The 26,212-nt window shown below is 42.8% G+C and overlaps 1 protein-coding gene across 10 annotated transcripts in view; it reads right to left on the reverse strand.

Annotated features, from left to right (window-relative positions):
- Apbb2 (amyloid beta precursor protein binding family B member 2) overlaps positions 1-26,212 on the reverse strand; it is a 304,656-nt gene that overhangs the window by 29,527 nt on the left and 248,917 nt on the right. Inside the window, exon 1 of one of the 10 annotated variants that reach the window (XM_013154280.3) lies at positions 8,270-8,368. The exons of the other annotated variants lie outside the window; for them this stretch is intronic. The gene's annotated coding sequence lies outside the window, so the exon portion shown is untranslated. Of the gene's footprint in view, positions 1-8,269; positions 8,369-26,212 lie in introns of those variants that run through there. 10 annotated transcript variants of the gene reach the window in all.

A 26,212-nucleotide genomic window follows, 5' to 3' on the forward strand; every position in this document is an offset into this window, starting at 1 on the left:
GTTAACCCCAGGATTTAAAGCAGTGTAAGGTTACTGAAATTCAAGGCACATTCTTCTAAACAAAGACTTTCTCATGCCACTGGAGAGAAGATGCAACAGTTACCAGCCAGCTTACTGATGAGAGGAAAAAAGAATATTTAAGAGCAAGCAGGGAATGAGTACTTTTTAAAAAAAACCCATCTTTGAAGACAGCAAGAATTAGCAAGCCTCAGCTTCCCTGCTGAAAGCAGAGATGGGAAAATACAAACACTAGATGCCCAGAGGGCTCCTTCTGTTAGAGCAGACGAGTGTGTGAACTCCTGGACTCTGATACAAAGGATGACAGCTCCCACAACCCGCAGAGGCTCCTGTGCAAGAAGCGCTCTGCGGGTACAGCCCCTGGCAGGAACAGGCCAACCTCTACAGGAAACCCCACAGAACTGCAGTGATGGGCTGGGGAATGTAGCTTAGTGCCTAGAGTGTTTGCTTGGCACATTCTGCAAACAAACACCAACAAAAAACCCAACCCAAACCCACCAACCCAAAATTCCACAATCCCCAAAATACAAAGCCAAACCAAGGAGAGCCTATGGTGAATTCCCTTCAACTTCATGCATTCGGGCAGTAGGATGCCTCCTGTGGATAAGCCAGGCCTTAAATCAGTTTCTAGATTGAGAAGACTTGGGATGATCACCATATGGCCACTTCTAACTGTGCCCCCTGCAATTTCTTTGTGCAGCTAAAAGGAGACCAGGGTACACAATGCAGAAGGTAACATGCTTGGCTTTCATTTGAATTTTGTTAGTTTCCATCTAGGTACAAGTATTTTGACATTCTGTGTACCCCAATAATAACTGTAGAAAAGTAGCATCAATACTACCAAGACTGATTACTACTAATAAGACAACATAGCAACCCTCATCTATTGAATGCCTCTACACAGCTTGGCTCCTTTCTTGGCACATAGCAACCATCACTAGGTCCCTGGGAAGTCCTCTGCCCTGCCAGTTTTATTCCAAATTCTCACTGCCTAGGAGGACTCTTAGGTCCTGGGAATTTACGTGAACTTGTTCATCGCCCCCAGCTACTGAATGGGTTGAGGTGCTCCCTTCTGCCATGTGGTCTGGGTTGGGTCTGGAAACCTCCCTGATTAGTTGGCCTTGCTTAAGACCTCAGCCCTCACTGGAGAGACGGCACAGCTCTCCCCTTTTCTCTGTCCACTGCTGCTGCTATTAACACTCACTTAATGCTGTTTTGATTTAAATTCTTTTCCCTGCTCCCTGGTTTACACTCACCACCAACCTTCTAGCCTGCAATACCCTGGGCTTGCAACTACACAAGCTCATCCCTGCCTTGAAGCCTTTGCGTTTACTATTCCCAGTGACTGGAGAGCTCACTCCCCCATGTCCTCCTGTGCAGACTTCTTGAGATCACTGCCACCTCCAGGACATCTGGATGGACCCCTGTCAAGATCCACACTCAGTCATCGGAAACTGCACTGCCTTCCCTCCACCAAACAGTCAAGGATGTGGAGGCGCTTTTCTGCCTTGATCAGAGGAGGCAGTCAATGAACATTTTGCAAGACTGAATGAAGTCTGAACAGGACAAACGGAGGACTCTCTCTCTATTACTGATCATGGTAGAAAGAGAGTTGGCTGGATTTTTTTTCCCCTCCTATTGTTGTTTATTGCAGACAGCACTTTAAAAATGACTAGCTTCCGTTACATTTTCATGTCATCTGAAACAATTGTTAATAAAATATATTTCACCAGAATGGGCAGGAGACAGTTCTGGGCAGATCGGTAATCTCTTGCGACTGTATTTGAAATTAAAGCAAATCTGTACTCTGATCATCTGTACAGCAAAAATGACAATGGTGATTCCAGGGCCCCTAGCTGGATTCTTTCTTCAGGACATGTGTCTAAATGAGAAAAAGGGCCTCTGCTCCTAGAAATCAATACATAAATTTCCCTTATATATTGATTGCTATCAAGATTTATCTACTCCATAGATAATTTTTTTTACATTTGTACTGCTCATTACTTGGGGAACCCAAGACAATACATCCCACAGGAGCTGAGCCAGACGACTGTCCTATAGGAACACGGAATCCCACAGAAGCTGCCTTCTTTCTTTCTAAAGAGGTGAGTTTTTATAGGTAGTCAGTCTCCTATTCCAGCATTTTGTTTTTTCTTTTCAATTAAATATGATTTCAAAAAATCTTAAGAAAACAAAACCTACATTACCACTGTACCATCCTACTGTTACCATTTGAATCTGCCTTCTGTCATCATCCATATTTGACAACTAGGATCAACAAACCATCTTAAAAAAGAGGCTCCCTGTGGAGTTAAAGCCCTGATCACCTGCAAGAATTCTCTTTGAGGATGGACTTTAGCACACTACAGAGCTGGCTAGATGTAACTGAACCTTGAAACTTGCAAAGGACAGGAAATCCTCAGTCAAAGGTCTGGGTTCCATTCAGGTCCTTTAGACTAGGGTTAGCAAGCTCTGACCTGCCAGATCTGCCCATTTTGTTAGCAACGTGCCACTGCAGCCCAGCAATATCCATATACTTCAGTGCAGGCTATGGATGCTTGTGTGCTATTATACTCTCAGAGCAGGGCAGCTGCAACAGAAACCACATGGTCCACAAAGCCTAAAATAATTAATACTTGGCCTTCACAGGAAAAGGCCGCAACCCCTGCTTTAGATAGTGGTCTGATTCAAGTGTGTAGCACACAACACCGACACGCAATGAGTAAATAGTTTGTACTGTAGAGCACGGTACAAAATGGAAATACAAAATTCCCTGTCACAAAATTTTTGTAATTTTAAGACAGTAGCACCAGAGTTTAAATCAAGTGTGGAGCCCTCTGACTGGTTTAGATGGTGGAATAATTCTTACCAGTGTGGACAAATTTCAGGTCTGTCTAGAAACAATCCTACTAATTGCATTAGTTCACCTTGTGTTACTATAACAATATCCCAGAGGTTGAGTATTCTATACAGAAATGAGGTTTATTTAGCTCATCGTTTGGAGGACAAGAGTAGAGTGCTGGGATCTGCTCAGCTCTTTCAAGGGCTTTGGCTGTTCTGCAAGGTAGCAGATGGTACGGTGGTTTGTGTAAGAGGAAAGACCACTTAGGAGAGGTGCTGGGCTCATGCAAAAACCTGCTCTCACAGGACTTCCAGCCTTAATCCCTTTTGTGCTGTTTCCCCCATGACCAAGCCCCCACCCTTCAAGGTTCTGTCATCTCAACACCAACAGACCAGGAGCCCAGCTTCCAGCACAGCAAATGAATGCCTGAGGGCCATACTCAAACCACATCCAAACTACGGCAACCAAGATGAAGGAACTCAAGCTTTCCAATCTGAAAAATCTTTAGAACCAAAAGATAAGGCTGGGATTCGAGCCTAGAGGCAGCATGCTTGCCTAGCATGTGCAAGGCTCTGAATTTGATTTACAGCACAAAGAAAAACCAAAACAAAACAACCCCTTTTGCTCAACTAAAACCTTGCATGAATGCCTGACATGTGAAAGTAGTCATATAGATCTTTGCCCCAGAAATTTCACTTTAAAAAGATCACCAGTAGGTTAAGACTGTTTTAGTGTTTCAAGCAAGGAAGGGGAATTAACCAAAACACACCAGACTCCTTGTAAACAGCATTGTCAGGTAGCTTGGCAAACAGACATGTGCTTTAACATGACAGAATCAGGCCAACTCAGCCCCAATTGTCAACTGTGCTCTCAGCAGCTGCTTTTCTTCTATCATAATTATTTCAACTGTCATAATTTATTCATCCCCAGACAAGCTTACATGTTGTAGGGTAACCAGTGCAGGCTTTCAGATCAGAAAGGCTGGCAGCCTCACTATTTCTGAACTCTTCCCATCTGTTCAAAATACTCCAGAAAGAATATTTTCTGCACCAATATATTTTTTGTAAAACCAAACCAAAGTTGTTTTCAAAACCAAACTTCCCTGACAAAGATGCCATATGCTTTCTGATTCATAATTCTATAGCTAAAAGGAGGGGGCAGAGGATGCCCTCAGACACTAAGGACAGACAGTGCTCCACTTACAATGGTTCCATTTGACAATTTTCCAGCTCTGTGATGGTGTGAAAATGATATGCACTCAGTCCAAAGTGTACCTGCAATTTTGATCTCTTCCCAGGTTAGCAATGTGCAGTACAACACTCATATTCTCTTGTGATAATGGGCAGCAGCAAACCATAGTTCCTAGTCAGTCATCTGATCACAAGGGAAACAATACTGCACTGTGTTGCTAAGCTAGGATGCTCAGTAGTACAGAGTATTACATACATTTTCTACTCAGGATATTTTCTTTTTCTTTTCTCCTTCAAATTTTTTTTTGTATTAGTGTGTACTGGCTGTGCAGATTAATGGGTGTCATTTGGCAGATTTGTATATGCACATGATAGACTTTAATCATTTTTCTTCCTTCATTCTCACCCTGGTTTCACATTTGGGTGGGGTATGTTTAGCTACAATAGGCTCTTTGAGCTATAACCCCATTACAAGTCAAGGAACACCTGTATTTCATTTTTCTATCTTATAAAAATAGGAGACAACTTTTCTGGCTCCCAAAATGCTCAGTGAATTTCCTGCTAAGTTACTGAGGGAGTCAATTTTCTGATTTGAAATACCTATGGGACAAGTTTTATTTATGAGAGAGTATTAGTTGTTGAAACTACACAGGGTGCTTCAGGTGAAATAACTCCAAACGCAATCAGTGGTTTCTTATCAAACTGAGAGGAATAGAATAATTTCACATAGTCAAAGGCTTAACATTTTCTTTCCTTTTTTTTGGACACAGGGTCTTGCTAAGCAGTTAAAGTTGGCTTTGAACTCACTTATGTAGCTCAAGCTGGCATCAAACTCACAGCAATCTCTGCCTCAGCCTCCTGAGTGCTGGGACCACCCAGCTTCTTTCCTTATATTGATCCTTAAGGTCTACTAGCCAGTTGAAAAGGAAAGTCAGGCCACTGAAGGGTAAAAATGACTTGGAAAAATGGCTAAACACACAGTTTTCCAGTGGGTCTGTCTGCTCATTCACAATGCAGAATAAAAATTAAGACAAGGTCTTGACATAATCTAAATTTAAAGTGAGTGTCTTCAGCACTTAATACCTCTGTCCTTGAACAGTCATTATTTCTTTTAATGTGTAATTCCAACAGAAATAACCAATGACTCATTCCTAGATCACTCCCCTTCCTGAGTCGTCTACAGTCAACCCTGTCAGTTTAACTTCCACCACCTTCCTGACCCACCACCTCCCTGCATGCCTTCTCCGGTGTGATCACTCCTGGAGCAGGACTGGCTAGCGGGATGTCCTGCACCCCAATATCCATTCCGCTTAGCAGCATTCCCTGAGATCTTTTTCTACTTTCCCTGTGAAATAAAGTAGAACATGGCATTCCTTTGATTACCACTCTTCCAAGAGCTTTCCATGGCAGTCAAACACAAACCTTCAACTGCAGTTCAAGGGACCTTATGATCTGCCTGCCTCATCCACCCAAGAACAGACTACAGGCCTCTTTGCTCCCAGCTATAGTCACGGCGGCCTTCTCCTGACCCTTGAGCATGCACTGTGCTCCTCTTCCCTCATACCTTTCTCCGTGCTTCTCACTAGGCTCCCAGCCTCCGGCCCAGTTTAACTGTTCCAGCCTATGCAGGCTGCCTCCTGGTGGGCTCTCCCTAATCAACTTACTCTGCTGCTCAACCAAGCTGTCGACTCTTCTCAAGGAAATCAGCATCATCTATGTTGTTCTGTATCATCTTACTTCCTGAACTGTTGTTCTGACTTGTTTCCTGCTCCTTTGAACAGGGACCTTGTCTCTCGTTCTCTTGTGACTTGTTAAGGTGTCTGACACACATGTAGATGCTCCATATATGGTCAATAGCAGACTTATTTACAAAGGCTAAACATCACAATAGTCATAATGAAACTCCCTAAATAGATGATTTTTAAATTAAATTAAATTTAATTTTTTTGTCTTTTTCTTTTTTATTGGTACCAGTGATCAAACTCATGACCATATACTTGCAAGGCAGGGGCTTATGCCGCTGAGCTAAATCCCCAGCCCCAGATGATTTTTTTTTTTGACAATTAGGTATTTTCACCTAGTGATTCATTTGTTCACCCAATACTTACAGAAGTGATCTATGGAGAACATCATGTGTCAGGTACTTAAGGAATTCAAAAGTTTAAAACTCAACAATGTCACATCCTGTGTTCAACATGAGCATTTAAAAATGAACAAGTTATGCTACTATTTACTATAGCAGCACAGTATGGAAAAGTTAGGACACCCAGATGAATAAGAAGTTCTATCAGCCCCTCCTCCAAACTCATGAAAAGTATACAGAGAATAAATACAGCCTTTCCGATTGGGCTCTAAATCCCTTAACCTCTTAATCTCTTAACACTCCAGAGCCTACACTCACTCAGTCAGTGGAACATAATGAAATTCATTTTCTTAGGGGGCTGTTCAGGGAGATAGCTGTACAGGGAGAATAGGAAACTATATGACTGACAGTTTTTGCAGCAGACTAGAATTATCACGTCTAAATAAACAATGTCAATGTTCAAGCTCTTTAGAACTCAGCCCTGGACCTAGGATCCTCAGAGTTATTTATGATCGAAGCAAGCAAGTTTGAGAAGACTGACTTCAGTGCAGAATGACACTGGTTTGATCCACTCTCCCCCAGTGGAGTGGGGAGGACCTGAGCTCCACTGATTTGCATTCCCAGTCCTGGGCTCAGCTGACTTCCAGGGGAGCAGTAAGAAGCAGTATCTTTTTGTCTACCCTCAGTGTCACCTATACTGTTGTCCAGGAACGCTCTGGCTCAGATGCCCGAAACGGGCCCAATGCCAGCATCATGAGTGCCAAGAAGCAGGAATTACCTGTTGTGCTTACCACTGAATCCCCGGTGCCAGGCCCAGCGGGCAGCAGATGTTCAGTAAATGCTTGTTAAAATAAGCCATCTCCATGCTGAAAAGTTAGGACACGGCTCAAAAGCCAGAACACCCAAATTGACTAGTTGTCATCAAAGTGGCGTTCTCCCTGCTGAACCAAGAACCACAGCACCTTCTTTGCAACAGGGCCTGATGCTTTGTGGAAAGACTTTTCCCCATTAAGTATTTAATTTACATTCCATTTTGAAGAAGATGGCCAGAGATAACTTTCATAAGATTACTGAGTTAGAGCTGGCTTTCTGGACTGTTTTTCTGACTTTTTGAAGAAGGTCCCAGGACAGTTAATGATTCTTTTCTCATGGCAAGTAAAAGGTCTGAATGTCAGGGAGAAAACTTACAAACTGCTTTTGTGTCAGAGCAAGGATGGAGAGGGGACAGATGGCTCAGTCGTCTAGGAAAACCCAAAAGAGAGCAAGGCAGAAACTTCCACTCATGATCCAAGTCAAAGCCGAGCTACAGCTGCAGAGTTATAAAAAGGAGAAAGACTAATGGGATTGCCTCCTCCCGCCTTCTCTCATCCGAAGCAGTAATGATTCACGACTACACATTAATTAGAGGGTCGATAGACATGCCGAGATACAACCCTGGCACAGGGAAACAGATAATAGCTAGAAAACGACAGATTCCCCGAGAATCTAATCAAGTGTTGAAAGCAATATTTAAATCCTCACTTTTTTTTTTTTTCAAAAACACTACTTTTTCAACGCTAAGAGCAGGCATGGGGTAAGTTTGGCTGCGCTTGGGAATTTGAGGCATGTCTCCCATGCAAGTCACACCAATATTCGAAAATCACATAACTAAAATTATCTGGAAAAGCAGTCTTCAGACACCAAAGGATACTGATTTTAATTCAAGTACTGGATGAATGAGACCCTGTAATACTTCTTCCCAGCGCTAATTTAGAAGACAGACACGTGCGTTCCTTGGGGACAGGCGAGCCTGCTCAATCTTACAGCGCCGCCTGGGTCACAAAAGCCCAGCGTAAACCATCAACAGTGCGCGCCAACGGAACCGCTTCCTGCCGCGCGAGTAAATTGGGATCAAAGCCGTCTCTCCCTCCCTCCTTTCTTGCATCCTCACACTCTTCCCGCCAGCCAGGAAGAAAGAGCCCTCCTGGGCCCTTTCAACCACCCCCTCCCTGGACCAGGCCTGCGGCTGAGCGCTCACTCGGGGAGGGAGGGCGCAGCCTTTGTCCCCCGGATTCTCCGGGCCACCTCGTTATATCCAACCTCTGAAGACGCCTGCAAACAAAGGCACGCAGCCGCTCCGCTCCCCAACTTGCTCACCTCCGTCTCCCGGCAGGGCAGCGAACAGGCTCCAGCCAGCCTCATGGCACAGCTCGGTCCAGCTGCAGCGCGCTCAGCTCGCTCTCAAGTTCAGGCAGCAGCCCCGCCGCCCGCCCCGCCCTCACCGCCGCCGCCGCAGCCCATTGGTTGCTGGGCCTCGCCTCGCCAGCCTGCCAGGTGCTCCCGCCAGATGTTCCTAACAGATGTTCCCAGCTGTGAGGAGCCCAGGAAAGCGAGGGGGTGGCATGGCCCCCTTCCTGTCCACACACGTGCATTTCCCTTTTTAGATTCTCAGGACTTGGAAAGTTCATTCTCACCCCATTGGCACGAAGGCTGAGGGACATAGGGCAGCCCACAGCCAGCAAGCCTCGGCAATACTAAGACAAAGCAGAAACCGATCCGATCAGCAGTTGGATAAATCTGAATAGCTAGGCTTCAAAAGGCAGCAGATTGTGGACAAAACTGTATTTCTTATCTTCCGATTGACAAAAGCGCACAATGATAGCTCACCACGACTCACGGCTGTGACCCCTACCTCTCTTAAATCACCTTTAGTTTATTGCTGATTTGAAGCCAAGATCACACTCAAACGCGAACACTGTCTTTAGCTGACAGCCCTTGCCCTTATGTACATGGAAGCAGCAAAGTGTTTAGTTGCCCAAGAGACAGTATTTCAAATGAGCACTAGCCAGCCATTGGTCAAAATATGAATCTAAAAGGCACAGTCAAGTTGTTTTGCTGATTATATGCTGTGTGATCAAAATACGCCTTTTCTCCAATTGTTTCTGGGCATGAATAAATTAATTGATAGATCAATTAACAAAGTGAAAAGAGCAGAGGACTTTAGGTGTGTTTTCTGCTTTTTTAAAAGTCACGTAGTTCTTTCACAGGGAAAGCGACAGAAAATAGGAAATACACATGGAAAACAAAACAAAACCAAGGGAGTGCGTAACTAGATTGTGTCTGGGTTTGGTAAAATACTCCACAGGTGTTTGGGAAACTTTCTAATGACCACATCTTAAAACAGATCCAAACCTCTAGTCACTTACAACAATTATAAAACGCCTCCTAAGTGCGGGGCTCTGTGCTGGCAATTTTCCATTAGGCTTTTCTGGTTAACTGTCGTCTTGCTGGGCAATGCATGGTTAACGCATAGTGGGCTCATCTGGCACTGCGGAGATAGAGCCAGTGTTGCAGGGTCTTAACTCCAAAAGGAGGAGAAGGGTGTTGCTCACCTTGAAGCTTTTCCATGGGAGTCAGCACGGTTTCCATGGGAGTCAGCAGGGAATGCATGGTTTAACTCATCTAACGCGATGGCCAGTACACCTCCATTATTTACAAGAGTTATTTATAATGAACTGCTATGACAGCCACAATGTTTGGTCCACAGCCCAGACTGGACTTGGGGCCAGCTTGGATTTAAAGCTTGGGATTCAGCAGCCTAAGCAGAACTGCAAAGTCTGGAGGCAGCCCGGCTTGCCAGGATTGCACCTGAAGGCCATCCCTCCTTCCTCATACACAATTCAAGAAGTTTGGCTATGTGATTCTCTGCTTATAGCAGGGTGGAGCCGACAAATCAGGTAAACCACCAGATGCGCCCACAGGGTGACAGCAGTGTGTGACAGCTGGGGTCTGCCGGCAGAAAAGTCATGCCTGACAAGTCCTGCCAATGCCATCTCCTACTGCTCTCTCAATTTGTCCTCCTCTCTAACCTCATGCCACCAACCATTCTAGCCACCACCTCTCATCAGGTGGTTACAGTATTTCTGAACAGTCTCCTCACTTCTTTTCTTGTCCCCAACAGTCCACATGCTCATGGCAGCCACAGAGACACCCATTAAAAAGATCAGAAACATGAACATCCGTGCTCTTGCTTTGAAACCCCATGGTGGCTCTCATGCACTGAAAATGAAGTCCACTGTTACCCTTAGGCTTTCTGAGGCCAGCTGGACGTAGCCCTTGGTTTTTTTCTCCAGCCACTGTTGCAACCATATTCTCTCCTCTCACTCTGCTGCAGCCTCATTGTCTTCCAGGCCATGAAACATGCAGAGCTACTTGCTGCCTCAGGGCCTTTGCATGAATTGTTCCCTTCTGGGAAATGTCTTTCTCTGTACTGCTTACCTGGCCAATCCTTCTCATTCTCCGTCTGGGCCAAATGCTGACTCCCATGGAAAATCTTCCATGTCAGCAGCACCCTTATCCTCTTGAGGCTTAGGACCCTACAGCACTGGCTCCATCTCTGCAGTGCCAGATGAGCCCTCTGAACAAGCCCACCATGCCTGTGTGGTGCAGCCCCAGTTAAAATTCTGGACGCCCAGGATTAGATGAGCATTCCTGGTTGACACTGATCTGTGCTATTGTTGCTCAGCAAAATAAAGTTATTTGGGCCACAATTACCCAGGGAGAGGATGGCTGCAGGCATCATGCTGGGACTGGCCTGGATTCTGCCTTGTGTGCCACTGCCCTGGGCTGGCTTTAATTTGCAGCCCTCCTCTGTACTAAATCATAACCATGCGGGTAGCAGCATTCAGTGAGTACTGAGTCCTTTGTCAAATTATCAAACCTTAGGTAGTCTTGTGGGCTGTTCCCTGCTCCATTTAGAGCAGCAAGCACATTTTCTGACAGATAATAAGCATGCAACACATTCACTAATGATTACATTTAGTACATTAATGCTTTTTTCTTTTTAAATGACCACATAATTAGCATGTAATGCTTTTATGATTTAAAGAATACACTTCCAGTTGGCAAACACCTACTTATGAGTGAAGATCCAGATCAAATGTCACCTCTTCCATGAGGCTTCCTCAGGGCTTGTCTTTCCTGGCTTGTGTTTTCTGGACCACTGCTTTGCTTTTGTAACTGGTGCTTCTAAAATATCTTTGTCTTGCTGTTACATCAACTCTGAGTCCCTAACATCAGGAAAGTGAGTACCTACACAGGGCTGGCACACAGATGTTTAAGAATGCAGGCAACCTTTAAGAAAAGGTTTAGTTTATAGAAAAATAGGTTTGGATGTATGTGAAATTCTGGTAGCTATTATAGCTCATTCCCTGATAAATAAGGTGGTCACTGGTGTAGTAACAGTTGTAAGGTTATTTTCTTTTTCATTCTAAAAATAAAATGATCCTAAAGATATTCATTTTAAACAAAAACCTTTATAAACCCTTATAAAAAGCTTAATAAAATATGCAAAAGATCACCAAATTTAAGTCATCTTATTTCCTAATTAGAATGAGGTATCACAGTTTATCTGCAATAACGTATTTTTTAAAAAAGCCGTTTCTTTCTCCCATGTAAGCCTAATTGAAAATTCAACCAGCATACCAATAATCTATGATGTCCCCAAGTAGCATAGAAAAAATCAATTTTATTTCTTTCAGACCTACATTTAAACTGGATAATAACCACTATAATGAGCAACGGCCATAATCCAATTTCAATTTGTTTGATTAGATGAGAATAAACATTAAACAAGAAAGTCATGAGACTGTCATAACAATGTTCACACTCTTAACTCATTATAGAACACAGCGTTATAATTTGCTCCTGGAAAACAAGTTACTAGAAAATATATAAATATGAACTTGAACTACCCCTAAATATCATCCACAAAGTCTTTATATTATCTCAGCCACGATAAAAACCAGGTTTGAACAAGAAGTCACTTCAAATTCTCTATGAATCTAGGAAGAAAGCCTGGCTGATCCCTTAAACACCAAAGAGACCACAGCTAAACATTCCTTTTTAGCACCCATCAAAGCCACACCCAGGCCAATGGCTCTCAAATTACAGTGTGCATAATTATTGTTAAGGTGAAGCTGCCAGCCCAAGAGCCTGACTCAGTAGGGCTGGAGCAGCACCCTCCTGACCAAACAAAGGCTGTGGCAGCGGGGGCTGTGGACTAGATATTGCAGTCTGTCTCCAGAGAAGGGGATGGGTGGTGCGTGTGGTGAAGGCTATCAAGAGACAATATAACACGATGGCCCTTTCTGCATCCCGTTACACTCACAGCCCTGTGAAGGAGGGTTTGTGTTTGTTTATTGGTCCCTAGCTTGACAGTGAGCATCTATTAAGTTCATCTGCAGCAAAATGGCATTAACTCACACTCACATCTGCGTGGACACCAGGAACACACTACAGGGATACAATTCAGAAGGTCATAAAGGACTCTAACAAGATTATTAGAATAGGCAGGACATGTGGGCAGGATCCTAACATGCCTCATGACCTTTTAAACTTCTGTGTGCAAATGCATTCTCTGGGTATTGATCAAAACGGAGATCTGGTTCCTAAGTGCTGGGACAGAGCCTGCATTTCTGAAAGCTCCCAGGTGATACCTGTGGTCTTATTTAGAGACGTCACCTTGAGCAGCAAGAACCCAGGTGCAAATTATCCAATTCATACTAACAGCAAAATAAAGATTTCAATTCAGATCTACAATGATTCTGGACAAAGCCAATGAGTTGTGCACAAGAGTAATATTTTCAGCTTACTTGATGGGACTGGATACTCAGTGGTGCTACCACAAGACTCTGTAACATGTACTGTATTTGTACAAGAAAACCCCTCTAGCCCCATGAAATTTCTCAGACACAGCAGAAGCGTGGCTTGCATTCACATCAGGATATGACCTTTATCTGAAAGACCTCCAGGTTTTACCAAGCTATCTCTTTAACTCAGCTCCCATAGAAAATTTGAAAAAGAAAAAAAAAAAAAAAAAAAAAAGACACTCTCTTGCCCAATGGCCTGAAGTTTTCATGTTCTGCCCTATAAAACCAAAGGCTATTTATAATAAGTGTGTACAACAAAAGTCTTTGTATGTGGAAGACTTCCAAGCCCTAGGCAGGCAGCACAGCTCATTTTCTTTATGCAATATTCAGCAAACAAAACCTCCCACTAGATCAAAGACTGTGGGCGATTCCCTGGCACTCAGTGGACTACTGTTTCAAGAGGTCTGATTTATCCCCCTCCAGCCCTCAGCTCCCACATCCCCAAACTGCCAGTTGGTGGGGGTGGAGATGAGCAAAAATCATTAACCTCTATGATGCAGAATCCTAATAGAATGAACACAGCACTTTCCTTGAAAAATCTCAGCCCCCTCCCTAACCTGCTCTCTGGCTTTTCTCCCTGGGAGGCAGAATTGCAGGAAAAGACAGGAACACTGGAAGCTCAAGGTTGAAGACAGAGTTCTGGGCAAGGCAAAAGGAGGACAACAGGAGAAGTGACTGACTGGTAACTTCCATGATTACAGTTACAGAAAAAACAGCTTTGTATTTATGCGTCAGAAAGCCAAGTTTCAATTAGTACTGAATCCGTGGCTGGGAAGGAGGCAGAGGTTAGCACAGTGAAGCCAGAGAAGTCCGTGGGGGGAAAGTTGTATTTTCCCTAACCTTCCAGCCTATTACTAGCCTGGTTGTGCTCTAATAATTTTGGCTTTTTCAGAATGAGATCACATAGTATATGGCCTTTTGCATCTCGTATCTTTCACTTAGCATAACTGTTGATTGTATCAGGAGTTCATTTCTTTTTATTGTTGAGAATCCCACTGTAAGAATGCACAGTTTATCCACCTACCAGTGAATGGTTATGTGCTTTGTTCCCAGTTTGGGACAACTGTAAATGAACACAATAATCAGAACATAAACACCTCAATTTTTCAAAGTTTGAAACACACCTTACCAAAGAAAATACCTCATTTTTATTAGCTCAAGAAGATGCTCACCGTCACTAGTTGTTGAGGAAATGCAGGTGAAACCATAAAGTCATACTGTTTCATGCATTTTAGAATGTTAAATATAGTAACAACAAAAACTCTCAAACAAAACTCTGGTACCACCAGTTACTGGTAAGGAGACTGAATAGCTGAACTCTCCCACTCCGCTGGTGAGCTTCAGTGTGGTGTGGCTTCCTCAAAGAGCATTTTGAGTTTCTTAAATGTACAGCTACTGTACAACCCAGCAATCCCACTCCTAAGCATTTATTCCAGGGAAGTGAAAACTTAGGTTCACATAAAAATCTGTGGCTATTTAGAGCACTTTCCTTCATGGGTCGTGATTACTTTCCCTTTTAAGATGTATAGGAAACTGTCTTTGGACACTTTTCCACATTCACAAATCTGGGCACATAAGTCATTTTTAAAAATAATAATTACTAGTTCACAAAATAGAGCCACTTCAATTTCTTGGTTATAAGGCTGGACCTTGTGGTTGAGGCCACGTCCCAAAGTGTTGAGTGAGTATCACTACTTCTAGTCCCAAGGAGCACACAAAGAAACAAGCTGGAGTTTGAGTTACGCCTTCTCTTTGTCTTAATGAAGCCCTTCTCTCTCTCTCTACTTTGCTTTCCCTAGGCCACCTGGTACTCCCCAAAGCAGTTTAAACAAAGACGGCCTTTATTGTTGTTAGTACTCATTTGATCTTCACAATCAACTGGAAGTTCCTAATTTGAAGGGCAGTGTTACTTCTGATCAATTTTGGCGTATCATCACACTGTATATGTTTTTATAGTAGTGATTTACTGGAAACAGCCACTGTGGCTTTTGTTTACATCTTGTATAAGGTTGCATTTGCCTAAAATGACAAAGTTGAGTAACTAAGACAGATGGAATTAACCATAAAGCCCAAAATACTCACTGTCTGGCTATAGGCAGAAAAAGTTTGCTGTCTCCTGAATTAGAAGAATGGTCTTTTTTAGCCATTCTATTAATATGAACTACACTGCATAGCTAGTATCCTCGAACACTGGGTAGCATTTCGTATCTTTAAAGCATCATGTCATTATAGCACCCTGTTAGTATACTGACTTGGCTATTATTAACAACTCTTTTTTACAGACAAAAGGGGCTCAGAGGGAAACAGTGAACTGAATTATAAGGAGTGAAGCCAAATTTGAACCTTTTTTTTTTTTACCGGTACCGGGGATTGAACTCAAGACCGCCTGCTCACAAGGCATGTGCTTATGCCGCTGAGCTAAATCCCCAGCCCCAAGGTTTGAGGTTCAAGTTTTCTGAGATAATGTCCCCTACCCTTATTCCTGATTGCTTAATCTACAAAGTCATGTTTTGTTACAACTGACATTTTTTTCATATTTATCAGTTAATTGTGTTAATTGTCTAGGTTTTGTGGGACCTAAAGTTTAGACAATATCTGCAATCCTCTTCAAGAAAAAGAATGTTTGGCAAGTTTTACAAAAACTATGTGTACTCATTTCTAGGCCTCCTCCTAAATCTTGAAATTTTAAACCTTGTATTTTATCTTTCTACCTCAAAGAAAGGAACTCTTGTATCTCAAATTGAGTTCCTAGCAAAATGTGAAGCCTAGCGGCAAAGACTGGTTACTGAAATCTGCCACCCCATCACCTTCTCTCAAAGCTGCTAGACAGAGAATGTTTATGCCTATTCTTGGCAAGTTCTCTCTTCCAGCTGCCTAAGGAAGTAGTTTTCAAAGAGTGGTCTGGACAGAATTAGCATCACTTGGGAACTTGTTAGAAATGCAAGTTCTTAGGTACCAGCCCAGATCCGCAGACTCTCAGAAACTTGAAAGATCAGATATAGCTGAAAGACCTCCAGCTGATTCAGATGTGTGCTCAAATTTGAGCACCTTTGGTCTACCAGGCCACAGATTCTATTCTGTTTACTCTGTGACAGTTAAGTTGGATTATCAATTTGACTGGTTTCAGAGCCTCCCAGAGGATTAACAAAGCACTTCTAGGTGTGTCTGGTTGGGTCATGGAAGTGTGGTTCTGGGCTACTATATCTGGTTCCTAGCCTTTCTCTCTCTGTGTTGGCACTGTTTCGGTGGTCTGCTTCCATGAAATGAGCAGCTTTGTTTGGCCAAATCTCTCTGCCTTGATATTTCTCCTTTGGAGCCACCTAACCATGAACTGAGTCCTCTGAAACCATGAGCCAATAAATCCTCTCCCTTCTAAACTGTGTCAGGTCTTTTGTTCAAAAATGGGAAAACTAATACAATTCATATACATATATATGTGTATATATGTATATCTTTTTTTAAAGAAAAAAATGTATCTATACAAATATATATCTATGTATCTTCATATAGAAAAAAATATATATCTTTTTTAAAGACAAGAGAAAGTTACACCATCAAAGCAGGCTTTGCAATTTCTTTTTAGGAATACAATAATACAGTGGCAGTAAGCAATCCCAATTTAAAAATTTCAGGACAATATGGCACAAGCACAGCTATGGTATATATCTAGATGTCCCTCCAAAGCCTCATGTGGTCATGGGTGGGGCTTTTAGGAGGCACCTGGATCATGGGTGTGTGATACTGGGTTAGCCCACTGATGGGTTTATAGCTGGGTGTGATGTTGAGAGGTGAAGACTGGTGGCAAGAGGGAGGTCACGGTGGGCATGGCCTGTGTATATGTACATCCCTCCTCCTCCTCCGATCACTTGCTGCTTCTTACCTACCATGAACTGTTTCTCCTCTGCCATGCCCCTCTGTCATACTGCTGTGCTTTGGCATGAACCACCTATGGACTGAAACCTCTACAAACTGTGAGCCAAAATAAACTTCTCCTCTTTAACTTGTAGATGATATTTTTTCCTGGCAACAAAAAAGTAATTAACATATGTACTGTGTCAGGCTTAACCTAAAGGAGAGAAATAAATTCTCAAGTTCAAAGTCTACTTTGATGACTTTTGACTGCACTGATGATAAATTAAATGAATTTATAATTTACTAATTGAATGGAAAATGTATATTTAAAAACTCCTGATATATTCAGAGGACTAAATTAGTAATCCAAATCATCTTAGAAATTGCAGGAATTTTCCATGAGGGAGCTAAATTACTTGCCCCAAGCAAATTTCCTTATTTTTATTCAATTTTTTTAATCAGTACTGGAAATTCCTTATTTTTAAAGAGTAGTGCACTTGGACAAATTGGTCCTTTTAACAACCAGAGTCATTTTATTACTTTATCTATTGAGGAGCTCTATTCTGAATACCCACTTTTTATACATACATGTTCTTTCATTTTCCCCCGTACCACTTTCCTCTATTCACCAAATGTATATTTAACCATTTATTGATTGATTGAACAATCGATTGCCAGAGTCTCACCATGTAGCCCAGGCTGGTCTCAAATGCAAACCAATCCTTCCGTCTCAGTCTCCCCTATACTAGGATTAGAGGCATGTGCCACCACACAAAGCCACTAGTTAGACTTTCAGTATAAAATAACCAGGACTGCCTCTCAGAGTGGCTATCTTTTAATTCCCACAAGAAGCAGTGATCTTTAACATTTTAGTGGCCTGTGTAACCCTATGTTGCACAAATGTGTGATTTCCCCTTGGCCTCTTGTCATTTATAAAATGCAGATAATAAAACCTGACCCTGAAGGTTTTTCTGAGGACTAAAATACAAAACAAAAAAGTAAATCTACTTTAACTAGTACCGTGCCTGGGAATGGTAGGTATTCACATGCAGCAGCTGATTTTCCTACGTAGTGAAGCTGAAATCCTGCTATGAATTCTATGGTGGATACTTGGCAGGTTGTCTGTCGTGGTCCCTTTTCTGGGAAATACTAGTCCTTCACAAAGTGGCAACAGTGTCCTCTAGCTGGCATTTTGTATGAGGTGAGTCTCAGATCAGTTAATCAGATCAATGTGGACGGCTGGCCTCTGCTGTGTTATAGCCTCTCCGCTCAGAAATTTAGCAAAAAACTCTACTACTGGCAGAAAAAGAGAAGTATGTAATCATTCTTTATTATATAAAACTAAGAATTAGGGAAAAGAATGACATCAAGAAAAAAGAAAATGTGTCAGCCCCTACTGTTTCAGGAATCCAGAAGGGAATCCAACTGTCTCTTGCTTTAAAACTGCTCATACTGATTTCTGTTGGTTGTAACCAATGATCTTCATGTTAGCCAGGTTTCTGCAACTATAACCAAACATCTGACCTCAATTTATAAAGAAACCTCATGGTTTTGGAGGTTGCAGCCCACAAGAGGCCCCACGGCTGTGGACCTACCGTGAGCAGTGCTGTACAGCAGAGTACACGGCAGACCACGGCTCACCCACGCCCAGGAAGCAAGAGAGAGCTAGTGTCTCAGAGTCCCCTTTCACGGTACACCCTTGTGACCTAGAGATCTTCTACCACGCCCCATCTTTTAAAGGTTTCCACCCTTCCAGTACCACCAAGCGAGAGACCAAGCCTTTAACACATGAGCCAAACCAAGGTAATCTTTCAACACCTGTAACCTCCAGAGTGCCGCAGTCCCCGAGTTTGAGGTCAGTCTCAACTTTAATAGTGTGTGACACCCAAGGACCCATTTCCAGGTGGGGTGGCTACATCCTTAGCCCAGGGAGTCCAAAAAGGAGAGTGGTCCTTAGACAAGGAGTTAAAATTTAGCATGTTAGACCTGGAGACTGCCACCCTTCCAAAGGCGGAGAGGTTAATAAAACCCTTTTTATGGCAGGAGCTCTCACCTCACAGCTGTGGGATCCTATTCAATTCATTTTACCTCCTGAGCCTCTGTTTCCTCTTTAGTATATCAGACAAGGATGATAACAATAATAGTAACAACGACAGTAATACTTACCAGTATTGATCGGCAATGCACATCAGGGAAACAAAACTGCTCTAAATATTAGAAGTGAGGGGATTTGATAGAATTGGTGACATGGGTGAAGGAAGGGCTAAAAAGTGAGTGGAACAGTGAGGTACTAGCAACCACAGGGAGCCACTGCCACTACCCTGGGCTGCAGGGCCCAAAGGAGGAGCTGGCAGAACCAGGGTCCACGGGCTAGAGCCACTCGGAGAAGCTGTATCATTGGTGGCTGGTGGCGGAGGCAGTTGGAGCTCTGAGGAAACCCCAGGTGATGCAACCCAAACCTCAAAAGGAACAGGTGCTCTTTCCTTCCTCCTCCTTCCTCCAGCATCTCTTACTGGCTGAACCCAGGCAAAGGCTAGAAACCGTCTGCAGGGGCCAGAAGCCAGCAGTAAGGACGGGAACAAAACTGGGGGCAAAAGCACCGTGCACTAACCATTATGTGTCAGACACTGTTCTCCACTCATACAAGAATCACTCATCACTCCTGAGAGGTGATCTGATTAGCAAACTGCATACAGAGAGGGATAAATAACTCCTCCAAGAATACAAACAGCGGTAGAGCTGGTTTTCCAATCTTACGTATTTACTCTGCTCCATTCAGTGGTGTGGCAAACAAAAGCAAAAGTCTGCATTATTGCAGACACTATGTGTCTGTTGTTAGACAATGCTAATGTTTTAAAGATTTAGTATTCAAACATGGCATTGAGGCTGTTTACCCAAAGGAATGTATTCGGTGTTCTTGGCCATTCTGATCAGTGCCTACCAGGCAGAAGCTATAAACTAGGGCCTTCCTGATTGACTTCCTAAAAGTGAACTTTCTCTGTGTAAGCATGGTCATGGGACTCCAGGAAAACAATTCTCTGATGCCTTTCTTGCTTCAGTTGGTAATTCATCAAGAAATTACTAAATTTTAGACACTGTATGATGGTGAGTATTCAAGAAGTGATCATTTTTATTTTTTATAATAGTTATTACTAACCAATGATGCTAGGGAAAACCTGATAGTGGAAAGGCCTACGGAAAGCACATTTCATAACTGCCTGTCAGCAATAATACCGTGACACCCCTATTTCATCTCACCCTCCAACCATGGCAGACATGACTAACAGATCACAGAACTAACAGATCACCGAGCCTGGTGTGGGTTCCAGAGTTCTTCACAAATCTGCACCATAATCTCCTCACATCATTATATCAGAGATAGCACTTCCTATCCTTTACTTACTACCCTGTAATAAGATAAAGATGTTCTAAATATAACAGAGATTGTTGCATGAGCAATCTAGGCCAGCCTTTTAGATTCTGAAGGCAGATAATGAAGATACTGAGAAATCACAAAAACTTTTGAGAGAAAAATGGCTCTGATGTTTCTTGGTTTGTTATCTTTTATTCTTACCTTGCAATTATAGTTATTTATTTCTCTTCATAACCTTGTTTCCTAGAAATATTTATTAACTACAAGATTTATTGCTAAATACCTAGGATTTAATCCATATTAATATGGATTGGAATATACGAACACCAACCAATATATCAGGTTCTTCACATTAATGAGAAAATACGAGGTCAGCGTGCACCAGTTGGCCTGCAGTGTCCACGTACATCTCCTGAGATCAATGGAGTATGAATTAATATGCTCTATGTGACATGAGGCTCCAGTCAAACTGCAGAGAGAAAAAGACACTCAAATGTCCAAACACTTAACACACCGCATCATGTTATACATCATTTTGGGAGAAGACACAGTTCTCTGGCAACAGACTGTTCACCCATGAAATGAAATAACCTTTCTAGGAAAGGATGACAAATTATTTCATAAACGTATGTTTTTAACTTCACTGAGAGAAATTAATGGAGGAGGTGCTCAGCAATGTCGGGGTGCAGCCTCTGCCACCAGCCATTGTGCCCAACAGTGCAGGTGGAGGTTAGGGAGGCTGAGCAGGGCAGGGTGTGGAGGGACCGGCTCTGCACTGGGAGCTCTCAGTGCCCAGCTGCCTGTGCCAGGCCCCCTCCCACTCATCCTCCCACAGGCTAGCTGCAAAGAAGTTCTAAAGTTTCTCTCTTCAGACAGGGGACACTGAGGCACGGCAGGCGTACGTTTCCTGGAGAAACTGGAGAAACTTCCTACGTGGCCAAAGAGAGGCAGATCCCAGACCCACCAGGGTCATCCCTGACTCTAGAGATCCTTCCAGCATAACACATCACCTGCACCACTCTGGGGGAGAGAGAGTCAGATGCAGAGGACGGAGGAGCAGAGCTGGTAAGAAATAGCCTGGGACCAGCAGGGCTCCCCGCTGTGCTAACTGTGGCAGGTTTAACAAGACCACACAGACCACGCCTCATCCCTGGAAGCGCCAAGTGCTACCTTTCAGGAGAAAAGTTCTTTAGACATGTGACTAAGCCATGGCTTATGCTGTGAGGATTGTCAAAGTGGGCAATGAAGCCAATCCTAAGTAAGTGTCCTGAGGGTCACACAGAAATGACACGCTGGAAGAACAGAGGGCACTGTGAAGATGGATGAGGGGCTGACACACAGTGGCCTCAGCCGAGAAACGCTGGTGGGGAGCAGCAGCGGGAAAGGCTGAGCAATGGATTCCCTCCTCCAGCTTTATAGGGCTGCGACCCTGCCACCCGCAATTCCGCCCAAGAAGACTAGTGTGGAACTACTGTCCTCCAGACTGTGTGCAAATAAATTCTGTTAAGATGATGTCTGCGGTTACTTGCTACAACAGCTACAGGACATGAATACACTGACCTGCTGAAGACAAGCTGCAAGATGCAGACAGGCATCTTTCAGTTTCCCTGGGACCTGTATGTAGGAGACACAGCCCTGTGTTGACCAAAGATTTGAACCCCTTTTCTGAATCCTTTGTTTGCCCTTTCCTTGTGTGGTCATCAGCAGAAAACTGGGGAATCCACATTAACAATGAAATCAAGGAGGCCAAGAACTGGCCCAGCAGTCAGAATTCAAAGTTTCAGACAGAGCTCAACCACTTTTTTTGGATTTGGTTTTGTTTTTTGAGATGGGGTCTTGCTATGTAGTTCAGGCTGGCCCTGAACTCAGGGCTGATCCTCCTGTCTCAGCCCCTCAAGCAGTCATTACAGACATGCGTTACTATACCTGGCTTTCAACCACTTTTTGTGCAACACTGAGCAAGCCACTTAAAGTCTGAGATCTCAGTTTTCTCATCTGTAAAAAGGACCTCTTAATACATGCTAAGCTAAGCTCTTAAAAGGGCCAAAAGAAGATCACATACACAGTCTCTTAGGAAATTCTTTTTTTTTCTCTTAGGAAATTCTAAGGGTATAAGGAGAACCTTATCCACAGTGCTGATTACTCTCCTTTCATTTTCCCCTCCATATAATACAAGTATTTTTAACCATCAAGTATATGGACAACTTGCTGTTCAGTCATACACAAGGAAAGGTAAACAAGCTGCTGTCAGGAATTCACACTGTAACTGGAGAGAGACACACACCTGAAATGTTGAGTGACAATAAGGGCTGAAAAGCCTGGGCACTATTAAAATTTACAGACCACAGAGGAGAAAGACACCACAGGGAATGGTGTACTGGGAATATCCAGTCCCTTTCCTGGGGAAAGGGTATACTCACCTCTCAAAGTCAGGCTGGCTTTGGTCAATCAAAGGTGAGCAAAAGAGGTAAGGGTCATCCAGCGCCAGGCAGGAGTTTTAACTATGGCTGGGGACATTTTGTTTGGACACAGAATCAAGCCAATTAGCATGAAAGTTGTGTCTTTGGCCAAACTACACTAGACAGTGAACAAGAAACGAGTTGTTTTAGGCTGGGTAAATGTTACTGTAGCATAAGCTGGCCTGACCTGACTGACAAAAATAGTGATGGGGGGCTAACAGAACAGGCGGAGCTCAGACTAAGTCACAAGGACGGTGACGTCATGTGACACTTGCACAGGACTTCACAGCTGTATCCCAGTGCTTCAAGTGGGTCCATATAATTACTTGTTTGTTTCACTCGGTACATCCCATGAGGTCAGGGACCAGGAAGTTCTCGTTTCCGCCTGCATCGCTGGGACCAAGCAGTGTCTGACATGATGGGGACCTACTCATTGGACACCTAATGCACCCTCAGATAAGCAGACAGGGCCATAGTAGATAAAGGAAGAGGGAGAGAAAGCACTTCATCTTGACACCTTGAGTGAGGGCTGAGAAAGATACGGTCAATTTTCCGTCACATCACTTCAAAATAACAGGAATCAGTATGTCTAAATGGTAATTTAAAGCTGGAAAAAATTATAGTGGCCTTCTCGATGATGACAGCCTTTTCCACTTTCTTTATTCTTTGTTTAGCGTATTTCTTTGGCACAATCTTTAGCAGAAGGGCTCCAAGATTTAACAGAATGCTTAGCAACATTATAACTAAGAGTGACTTAAGTTTTGAAGACTTACAATATGTACCATCTTTTTTTCTCTCTCTCTGAACACTTTAATTTGTACAGTACAGGTACATACAATATCTTCTACTTTAAAAGAAAACTTTTCAACACTTAGTGAGTTTTATCTTCCTTAATAAATATCTTTTATAACTTTTCTTATATCAATAAAAAAGCCAAAGCAACTCTTAAGCTAGAAGCTATACAAGATAAATTAGAACATTTTTCTTTAAGAAAGGGGCATAGATATTTACTCCAGGCCACTGAATTTTTAGAGGAAACATACTGAGAAATTTCACACCATCGGTTAGATACAACACTTTTAGTAAGCACTGCTGATCTCTGTAATGGGCCTCCAGGTCGAGGAGAAAACTATTTCAGTGAGCAAGTACCTTGAGGGCCTAGGTGATTTCTGTGACATTACTTATTATTCCCTAATTTATGTAGACAACCAAAAATGTCTTTTGGAGTGGTCAATAAATATTAACTGGTTGTAAAGGTATATTTCTAACTTTGTTGCCCTGTTAGCCATTCAAGGTGTCTCCAGGGAAGAATGAGCACTTCAAAATACTCATGTTTCCAGCTGGGGAGTAGTTCTCTATTACTGAACAACAGGGTAGGCAGGGAAAACCTGCATTTCAAACTATTCATTAATGGAACATTACAACTGGACTTGGTTTATTTATAGTGTTTTATAATAAAAGGCAATATTCTAGCAGGTGTTTATATTAGAAAAGTAAAATATAAAACCAAGTAGAAGGAAGAGGAATTAATTCTATAAATTGACTAAAAATTAGCTGGAGTTATTCAACCATTTCTGATTCACAAAAATGGCAATGTCATATAGCTTCATCTAAAATAATTATAATTGAGAAATTAATTTAACTTGAAACTTCTTAGCAAAGAGGAAATATGACCAACTACACGGTTTGCGCTATTAATCACATTGTTGCACGCAAATTCTTTAAAATATGATGTTCTCTAGATGCAAAATTTCAAAAGAAACTGGCATGTCAATTTTCTATACAAGTGTTGTTCATCAATACAATACAAAAAGACAATGATATTATCCTCATGGGATCATCACTTATAACTTTATTTGTATAATGAAAACTATGTTCATAGGAATATAACACTTTGCAGAGAAGATATAGAGGCGAGGCACCAAGCTAATGAAAATCTAAAATTTCATTTGATTTACGATAATACAACTTGTTTATATCAGGTTATCGCCCAGAATCTATAGAACAGCATTCTCCGGGGTTTTCTAAGGTGGAAGGCTCCAGAAATGCAGGCCCTCTTACAGCTCACTGGTATAGAGCACAACGTGAGTTTCACGCTCCCAGAACATTATGAGCAGGATGGCTGGCACCTTCTACAGTGCTGACCTGTGTGAGGGGCTCTCTCTGAGAACAGGAATTGCACATAGTTGGTCCTGGAATTATGGGAAGCTTTACGGAGTCTTTTTCCTTAAACACTAGTATTAAATAGCTCACAAATCATCTGGGAAAGTTGGGCAAGATAAAGTCATACCAACTAGTGCTTACAATTAGTGTTTGGAAAATTAAACAAATAGACCAGCAAAGAAAAAATGAAAGGCAGAACACGTAGTGAAGGAAAGTACTGTTGTATGAAATTTTTGTTAATTCTATATGAGAATGAATATTATGTCATGAACTATTTCGTACGAATTATGACAAAACAATCTCAAAGTCAATTACATAAAAAACTAAAAGAAAGTCAGTCTAGGGCTGGGGATTTAGCATAGTGGCATAAGTGCCTGCCTGGCAAGCACAAGGTTGTGAGTTCAATCCTGGTACCAAAAAACAAACAAAAAAAATCTAGTAACTTATGATTTGAATAACAAATGTCCTCCAAAAGGCTCCGATGTTCTGAGACAGGGCTTTTAGAAGGTGATCAGATCTCGAAGTGCACCCAGTCAGATCAATCCAGCATGAATTCACAGCTGAACATGCCGCTTAGGAAGGGGGGTCTGGTTGGAGGAAGTGGTTCACTGGGCCTGGGAGGGGTGAGGGTGGGGGTGAGGGGGTAACCTGGGAGGGTACACTCTTGTGGCTGGTTTCTTTCTCTCTCCCTGGCTCTTCCTTGTTCTCTGTGCTTCCTAACTGCCATGAGATGAGCAGTCCAGTTCCACCACATCTTTCCACCATGACGTTCCTGCCCTGCCATAAGTCTAAAAGCAATCGAGTCAACTGATCATGGCTTCAAACCTCTGAAATCACGAGCCGAAATTCACTTTTCTCTTTTAAGGTTTATATGTTAGGTATTTGTCCCAGCAACAGCAAAATGAGTAATGTACTTCCCTTGTAAACTTTGTTTCTTTATGAGAGGAGATATACAAATAAGCACCCAGTTATACACAGCGTCCTTCAGAGCAGCAGGTGTAATGTCCACAGGCTGCTGCTGTATACAGTGGAGGGAATGGCCCATTCAATATAAGGAAATCAAGTGGAAAGAGGAGATTTTAGCAAGGCAGCTGGGCAGGAGCACTGAGCCTGGCCTAGCTGGGAGCGGGGCAGGCAGGGTGAGGCCTGATCGGTCACATGCTGGGCCTCGCTCACCCTGTGTGCTTAGGGAATGGCATACCAACTTATCAGCATGAGCTGGGTTGCAGTGTGGCAGGTTTTTGAGGTTGTAGAGGGACAGCGTGGCGAAGGGTTAAGCATTGGGAGTAGAGAGACAAGAAAAAAAGATTGTGCATTCTTCAATTACACTAGATAAATATTTAACAGGCTCTCCTAAGGATTATTTAATTTTCAGCAGTGCCTCCTGGTGGCGTGGTGATCCATCCTGGAGGGTTTCTAGCCTGTCCTAGACACCCCTTAGGTATCTTGCTGGTCCCCTCACCATTCATGAATTAAGTAAAACCTTTGGCTGGCACTCAGTACAAATTTTTAGAAGTTATTTTAAACAGCCTTATTGAGGCAT

This window comes from Cavia porcellus, unplaced genomic scaffold, assembly GCF_034190915.1.
Source record: "Cavia porcellus strain 051 isolate PalLab524CR breed Dunkin Hartley unplaced genomic scaffold, mCavPor4.1 scaffold_30, whole genome shotgun sequence".
Lineage (NCBI taxonomy): Eukaryota > Metazoa > Chordata > Mammalia > Rodentia > Caviidae > Cavia > Cavia porcellus.